The sequence below is a fragment of the Bison bison genome, unplaced genomic scaffold (assembly GCF_000754665.1).
Source record: "Bison bison bison isolate TAMUID 2011002044 unplaced genomic scaffold, Bison_UMD1.0 scf7180017863702, whole genome shotgun sequence".
NCBI lineage: Eukaryota > Metazoa > Chordata > Mammalia > Artiodactyla > Bovidae > Bison > Bison bison.
Genome location: NW_011494274.1, coordinates 4,733,574 through 4,741,720, shown reverse-complemented (window position 1 = coordinate 4,741,720; position 8,147 = coordinate 4,733,574).

Here is an 8,147-nt window from a genome sequence, read left to right as displayed (position 1 = left end):
GAATCTCCCTCCCACCTCCCGCCATTCCTACCCCTCTAGGTTGTTACAGAGCCCCAGGTTGAGTTCCCTGAATTGCATAGCAAATTCCCATTGGCTATCCGTTTACATATGTTAGTGTATATGCATCCACTCTCCTCTTGATTTACCGTTTTGAGAGCTGGGTTGGAGAATATGGCAAGGCTTCTCTCCTCCCTCCTGAAAAGTGGGTCCTAACTGCCACTGACTCAAGCAACCTATGGCCAGAGGAGAAGCCGGAACCACGTGAGTAGAGACCTGGTCAGATCTGGTGGGGATGTATAGTTCTTAGTCTGCTTACCACTGAAGAGTGGAGATACAGGTTTCCACAAAGAGCTCCGACAGGTCAAGCAAATCTAAATCGTAAAGGCAGATGCCAAATACTTCATCCATGAGCTGATCCTGTCCTAGAAGTTATACGGTAGACACGAACAATCTCAAAATCTCAGGGGCTTACAAACACTGAAGGTTATTTCTTCCTCATGTTACAGAGTCATGCTGAGTCAGCTACAACTCAGCTCTGCACCCCCTCCCGACTCCAGGACCAAGTTAATTTATCTGAGACATTGCCAGCCAGATGGCAGAGGGGAGAGAGATTTAGCAAATCCTATCCTGGTGTTTAAAGCTGCTGTTCAGAGGGGACCTACTTCACTTCTGTGTAGTAAAGAATCTGGCTTTGCCCAAAGAGCCATCTTATCTTTGCCCTCAGCTTCTGGGAGACCGTCTATGTCCCACCTCACAGGAGTGTCTTCATTTAGGACAAGGGCTGGCTACATGAATCTTAAAGAGTGGTCAGCAGCACCTGATAGTCTTCAGGTGGGGGTGGCCATGCCAGAAAAACTAACCGTGTGACTTCAGATGGGTGCTGTGAGTCAATCACCTGGGCAATGAATAAATCATGCCCATGTAATGGACCCTCAATAAAAACTCTGAACTCAAAGCTCAGGTGAACTTCCCTGGTGGACAATGCCATATACATGTGGCTCACACTGTTGCTGGGAGGGTGATGCGTCCCGAGCAGAAAGGAACTCTCAGAAACTCTGCTCTACACATGGCTTCTTTTCACTGATCTCTCATCTATATATTTTTCCTATAATAAATTATAACCAAGAATATAGTAGCTTTCCAGGAGTTCTGTGGGTCTTTTTAGCAAATATGAAAACTGAGAGTGATTTGGGGAAACCCTGAGCTTGCACTCAGTGTTAGAAGTGAGGGTGGTCTTGCATGAACTCTTCCCTCTAAATGTATAGCTGGCATCAGAAGTTTTAAGCAGGATTCTCAGCCTGGTGGATTGTGCCCTCAAACCTTACAGGGTGGGGCTAACTCTGAGTAGCTTCCATTCATACTTCTTCAGCCAGAGCAAATCATAGACCATGTTGTCTGAATTCATCGAGGCAGGGATACCTGGTCCTCCCACAAGAAGGAACAATCTACCACAGTATGTCAGGTAAAGAATTATAAACACTTGAATTGGAGTGGCACCAGAATGATGACAAGAAAAGACTAGATGGGACAGAATAAAGCCAAGATCAAGAATACTTGGTGCTCATTACATGTGAGAGCAATGAAGTGAAATATGAATCATTTCCACAATTGTGGATTGTTGGTGATATCATACACTGAGAAGACCAGAACTGGAGCTAAAAAGATTAATATTTAGGACAAGAGCTGGCTTGCAGATCATTCAGGAAGAGACGTTTGGTTAGACTGTATTGATACAGAATTCAACAGAGGAATGATAGCCAGACATATGTGTTCAGAATTCATTTCCATATAAGGAATAGTTGAGTGAATGAGATCACTAAAATTACCTAGAATACAAGATGAGGAGGGCTGAAGATGGAATCCCAAGGCAATTCTTTCCAGCTTTTTTCATGTGAGGCCACATACATTTTTGTGCAGTTCACTGAGGTTAAACAGACGAGGCAGCTCAAGTCTGTAGGCAGCAAGCCTGTGGGCTCTGGCCGCTGCAAGGACTGTGGGGATCACTATTCATGCTGATAGGGAATCCAGTCCTAGAGAATGAATACATTTAGGAACTGGAAAAAGACAGAAGGAAATCGAGGCAGGAAGGAAATTGGAACAAATGCCATCATGGAGGCTAGGAAGGGGAAGAGCTGTGGAAAGGAACTTCAGAGAAGTTGCAGAATATGAAAACTGAGAAGTACGAGTCAGTTTTGGTAAAAAGTGAATCACTGTCAAATTGAGAGAAAGAGGTTTTGTGGAGAGGTGGTGTGGAATCAAGACTGGAGGGGGATAAAAGTGATAGAAAAACGTAAGCCACAAGTAGAGCTAACTCTCGGTATTGGCTATGGATGAGATGAAAGACACTGATGATAGCAAGAGTTTGTCATCAGATGTAGGGGGCTTTTTAGGTGTAGGGGGAGTTTTTATAAGATGGCCAAGATTTCAACGTTTCTAAAAGATAAGGACAAAGTAGCAGTGGAAGAGGAGAAGTTCACAATGAGGAAAGAGAGGGCAGTGATTTATAAACAAGGGCAGTTAGAGGAGGGGACCCAGAGTAGTCACTCACCTATTGCTGACATCCTGGGGTGTGAAGTCAAGAGGACCTTAAGAAGCATTACTATGACCAAAGCTAGTGGAGGTGATGGAATTCCAGCTGAGCTATCTCAAATCCTAAAAGATGATGCTATGAAAGTGCTGCACTCACTATGCCAGCAAATTTGGAAAACTCCACAGTGGCCACAGGACTGGAAAAAGTCAGTTTTTATTCTAATCCCAAAGAAAGGCAATGCCAAAGAACATGCAAACTACTATTCAATTATGTTCCTTTCACATGCTATCAAGGTAGTAGTCCAAATCCTTCAAGCTAGTCTTCAGCAGTACATGAACCAAAAATTTCCAGATATATAAACTGGGTTTAGAAAAGGCAGAGGAACCAGAGATCAAATTGCCAACATCCTTTGGATTAGTGAAAGCAAGGAAATTCCAGAAAAACCTCTACTTCTGCGTCATTGACTATGCTAAAACCTTTGACTGTGTGGATCACAACAAGCCAGGAAATTCTTAAAGAGATGGGAATAACAGACCACCTTCCCTGCCTCCTGAGAAACCTGTATGCAGGTCAAGAAGCAACAGTTAGAACCAGACATGGAACAATGGACTGGTTCCAAATTGGGAAAGGAGTACATCAAGGTTGCATATTGTCACCTTGTTTATTTAACTTATATGCAGAGTACCTCGTGAAATGCTGGGCTGGATGAAGCACAAGCTGGATGAAGCACAAGATTGCTGGGAGAAATATCAGAAACCTCAGATACAGAGATGATACCACTCTAATGGCAGAAAGAGAAGAGGAACTAAAGAACCTCTTGATAAGGATGAAAGAGGAGACTGAAAAAGTTGGTTTGAAACTCAACATTCAAAAAACTAAGATTATGGCATCTGGTCCCATCACTTCATGGTGAATAGAAGGGGAAAGTGGGAACAGTGACAGATTTTATTTTCTTGGGCTCCAAAATCACTGCTGATGGTGACTGCAGTCATGGAATTAAAAGACACTTGCTCCTTGGAAGAAACAAGGTGACAAAGCTAGACAGCATATTAGAAAGCAGAGACATTACTTTGCCAACAAAGGTCCATATACTCAAAGCTATGGCTTTTCCGGGAGTTATGTATGGATGTGAGATTTGGACCACAAAGACGGCTGATTGTTGAAGAATTGATGCTTTTGAATTATGGTGCTAGAGAAGATTCTTCAGAGTCCCTTGGACTGCAAAGAGATCAAACCAATTAACCCTAAATGAAATCAACCCTGAATATTCCTTGGAAGGACTGATGCTTAAGCTGAAGCTCCAATACTTTGGCCACTTGATGTGAAGGGTTGACTCATTGGAAAAGACCCTGATGCTGGGAAAGACTGAGGTCTGGAGGAAAGGGCAGGTGACAGAGGATGAGATGGTTGGATGGCATCACTGACTCGATGGACATGAGTTTGAGTAAACTCCAGGAGATGGTAAAGGACAGGGAAGCCTGGCGTGCTGCAGTCCATGGGGTCACAAAGAGTTGGACATGACTGAGCGACTGAACAACAACGACTCTTCACTGAGATAAATATTGGTCAGTGCATTTCCTAACATATCAATTTACAATTCTAACTTTCATTTCTAATTTTGGAATAAAGTGCTTTTTCCACTTTAAACTTCAGCCTCGTAAACAAATATTCAGAAATATTTTTAAACACAGGACTTTTAAGTTGGCTAAGAGATGGGAAAAACAAAGAACAGTGTCTCTCCTAACTAATCCTGCCCTATTACATGTCATTTCTGATCCCTTTGGCTGACAGTCCTCTGTTTCAACCACCACTGCACCAACCAGGCCCACATGGGCTGCAGACAACTTCATGCTGGTCCAGCCTGCAGAGGTTTGTCTCATGCCACACGTGGGCCTCTCACTTCACATCCAGGGCTTTCTTCTAGATGCTGGCAGGCATCTAGTAGATGCCTAGTAGGCATATTTGTTGTTTTTGTTCAGCTGCTCAGTCATGTCCAACTCTTTGTGACCGCATGGACTGCAGCACGCCAGGCTTCCCTGTCCATCAATAACTCCCGGAGCTTGCTCAAACTCATGTCCATTGAGTCAGTGATGCCATCCAACCATCTCATCCTCTGTCGTCCCCTTCTCCTCCCACCTTCAATCTTTCCCAGTATTAGGGTCTTTTCCAATGAATTGGCTCTTTGCATCAGGTGGCCAAAGTACTGGAGCTTCAATTTCAGCATCAGTCCTTCTAATGAATACTCAAAACTAATTTTCTTTAGGGTTAATTGGTTTGATCTCTTCAAGGAACTCTGGAGAGTCTTCTCCAACACCACAGTTCAAAAGCATCAGGTCTTCAAGGTTCAACCTTCTTTATGGTCCAAATCTCACATCCACTCATGACTACAGGAAAAACCATAGCTTTAACTACATGGACCTTCATGGGCAAAGTAATGTTTCTGATTTTTCATGGGCAAAGTAATGTTTCTGATTTTTGATACGCTGTCTAGGTTTCTCGTAGCTTTTCTTCCAAGAAGCAAGTGTTTTTCAATTTCATGGCTGCAGTGATTTGGACCCCAAGAAAATAGTCGGCCATTGTTTTCATTGTTTCCCCATCTATTTGCCATGAAGTGATGGGACCAGATGCCATGATCTTAGTTTTTTGTATGTTGAATTTTAAGTCAGTTTTTTTCACTCTCTTATTTCACCTTCATCAAGAGGTCATTTAGTTCCTCTTTGCTTTCTGTTGTAAGGGTGGTATCATCTGCATATATGAAATTATTGATATTTCTACCAGCAATCTTGATTCCAGCTTGTGTTTCATCCAGCCCAGCATTTCCCATGATGTACTCTGCATGTCTGTTAAATAAGGATGACAATATACAACCTTGATGTACTCCTTTCCCAATTTGGAACCAGTTCATTGTTCCATGTCCAGTTCTAACTGCTGCTCCTTGACCTGCATACAGGTTTCTCAAGAGGCAGATAAGGTGGTCTGGTACTCCCATCTTTTTAAGAATTTCTAGTTTGTTGTGATCCACACAGTCAAACGATTTAGCAGTGTTAATGAAGCAGAAATAAAGGTTTTTCTGGAATTTCCTTGCTTTCTCTATGATACAATGGATGCTGGCAATTTGATCTCTGGTTCCTCTGCCTTTTCTAAATCCAGCTTGAACATCTAGAAATTCTCAGTTCAAAAAAAAAAAAAAGAAATTCTCAGTTCACGTGCTCTTGAAGCCTATCTTGGAAGATTTTGAGCATGAACTTGCTATCATGTGAAATGTGTGCAACTGTGCAGTAGTTTGAACATTCTTTGGCTTTGCCTTTCTTTGGGACTGGAATGAAAACTGACCTTTTCCAGTCCTGTAGCCCACTGCTGAGTTTTCCAAACTTGCTGGTATATTGAGTGCAACACTTTAAAAGCATCATCTTTTAGGATTAAAATAGCTCAGCTGGAATTCCATCACCTCTACTAGTTTTGTTCATAGTGATACTTCCAAAGGCCTACTTGACTTCACACTCCAGGATGTCTGGTTCTAGGTGAGTGACCACATTATCGTGGTTATACTGGTCATTAAGATCTTTTTCTTGTATAGTTCTTTTGTGTATTCTTGTCACCTCTTATTAATCTTTTCTGCTTCTGTTAGGTCCATACCTCTTCTGTCCTTTATTGTGCCCATCTTTGCATGAAATATTCCCTTGGTGTCTCTCATTTTATTGAAGAGATCTCTAATCTTTCCCATTCTGTTGTTTTCCTCTGTTTCTTTGCATTGTACACTTAAAAAGGCTTTCTTATCTCTCCTTGATCTTCTTTGGAACTCTGCATTCAGAGGGATATATCTTTCCTTTTCTCATTTGCCTTTTGCTTCTCTTCCTTTCTCAGCTATTTGTAAGGCTTCCACAGACAACCATTTTGCCTTTTTTAAATTCTTTTTCTTGGGGATGGTTTTGGCCTCTGCCTTCTGTACAACGTTATGAACCTCTGTCCATAGTTCACCAGGCACCCTGTCTACCAGATCTAATCCCTTGGATCTATTTGTCACTTCCACTATATAATTGTAAGAGATTCAGTTTAGGTCATACCTAAATGAGCTAGTGGTTTTCTCTACTTCTTGATTTTAGTCTGAATTTTGCAGTAAGGAGTTCATGGTCTGAGTCACAGTCAGCTCCAGTCTTGTTTTTGCTGACCGTGTAGAGCTTCTCTGTCTTTGGCTACAAAGAATATAATTAATCTGATTTCAATATTGACCATCTGGTGATGCCCATATGTAGAGTCTTCTCTTGTGTTGTTGGAAGAGGGTGCTTGCTATGACCAGTGTGTTATCTTGGCAAAATTCTGTTAGTCTTTGCCCTACTTCACTTTGTATTCCAAGGCCAAATTTGCCTGTGACTCCAGGTATCTCTTGACTTCTTACTTTTGCATTCCAGTCCCTTATGACGAAAAGGGAATCTTTTTTTTTTTTTTTTTGGTATTAGTTCTAGAAGGTCTTGTAGGTCTTCATAGACCATTCAACTTCAACTTCTTCAGTGTCAGTGGTTGGGGCATAGACTTGGATTACTGTGATATTGAATGGTTTGCCTTGGAAACAAACCAAGATCATTCTGTCACTTTTGAGATTGCACCCAGGCAACACATTTTGAACTCTTTTGTTGCCTATGAGAGCTATTCCATTTCTTCTAAGGGATTCTTGCCCACAGTAGTAGATACAATGGTCATCTGAATTAAATTCACCCATTCCCATCCATTTTAGTCCACTGATTCCTAAAATGTTGATGTTGATTCTTGCCATCTCCTGTTTGGCCACTTCCAATTTACCTTTCCAACAACACAAGAGAAGACTCTATACATGGACATCACCAGATGGTCAACATCAATATCAGATTGACTATATTCTTTGCAGCCAAAGATGGAGAAGCTCTATACAGTCAGCAAAAACAAGACCAGGAGCTGACTGTGGCTCAGACCATGAACTCCTTATTGCCAAATTCAGACTTAAATTGAAGAAAGTAGGGAAAACCACTAGACCACTCAGGTATGACCTAAATCAAATCCCTTATGATTATACAGTGGAAGTGAGAAATAGATTTAAGGGCCTAGATCTGATAGATAGAGTGCCTGATGAACTATGGAATGAGGTTCGTGACATTGTACAGCAGACAGGGATCAAGACCATCCCCATGGAAAGGAAATGCAAAAAAGCAAAATGGCTGTCTGGGGAGGCCTTATAAATAGCTGTGAAAAGAAGAGAAGTGAAAAGCAAAGGAGAAAAGGAAAGATATAAACATCTGAATGCAGAGTTCCAAAGAATAGCAAGAAGAGATAAGAAAGCCTTCTTCAGCGACCAGTGCAAAGAAATAGAGGAAAACAACAGAATGGGAAAGACACCCCACTCCAATACTCTTGCCTGGAAAATCCCATGGGTGGAGGAGCCTGGTAGGCTTCAGTCCATGGGGTCGCTAAGGGCCGGACACGACTGAGCAACTTCACTTTCACTTTTCACTTTCACGCATTGGAGAAAGAAATGGCAACCCACTCCAGTGTTCTTGCCTGGAGAATCCCAGGAATGGGGGAGCCTGGTGGGCTGCTGTCTATGGGGCCACACAGAGTCGGACATGACTGAAGTGACTTAGCCTGT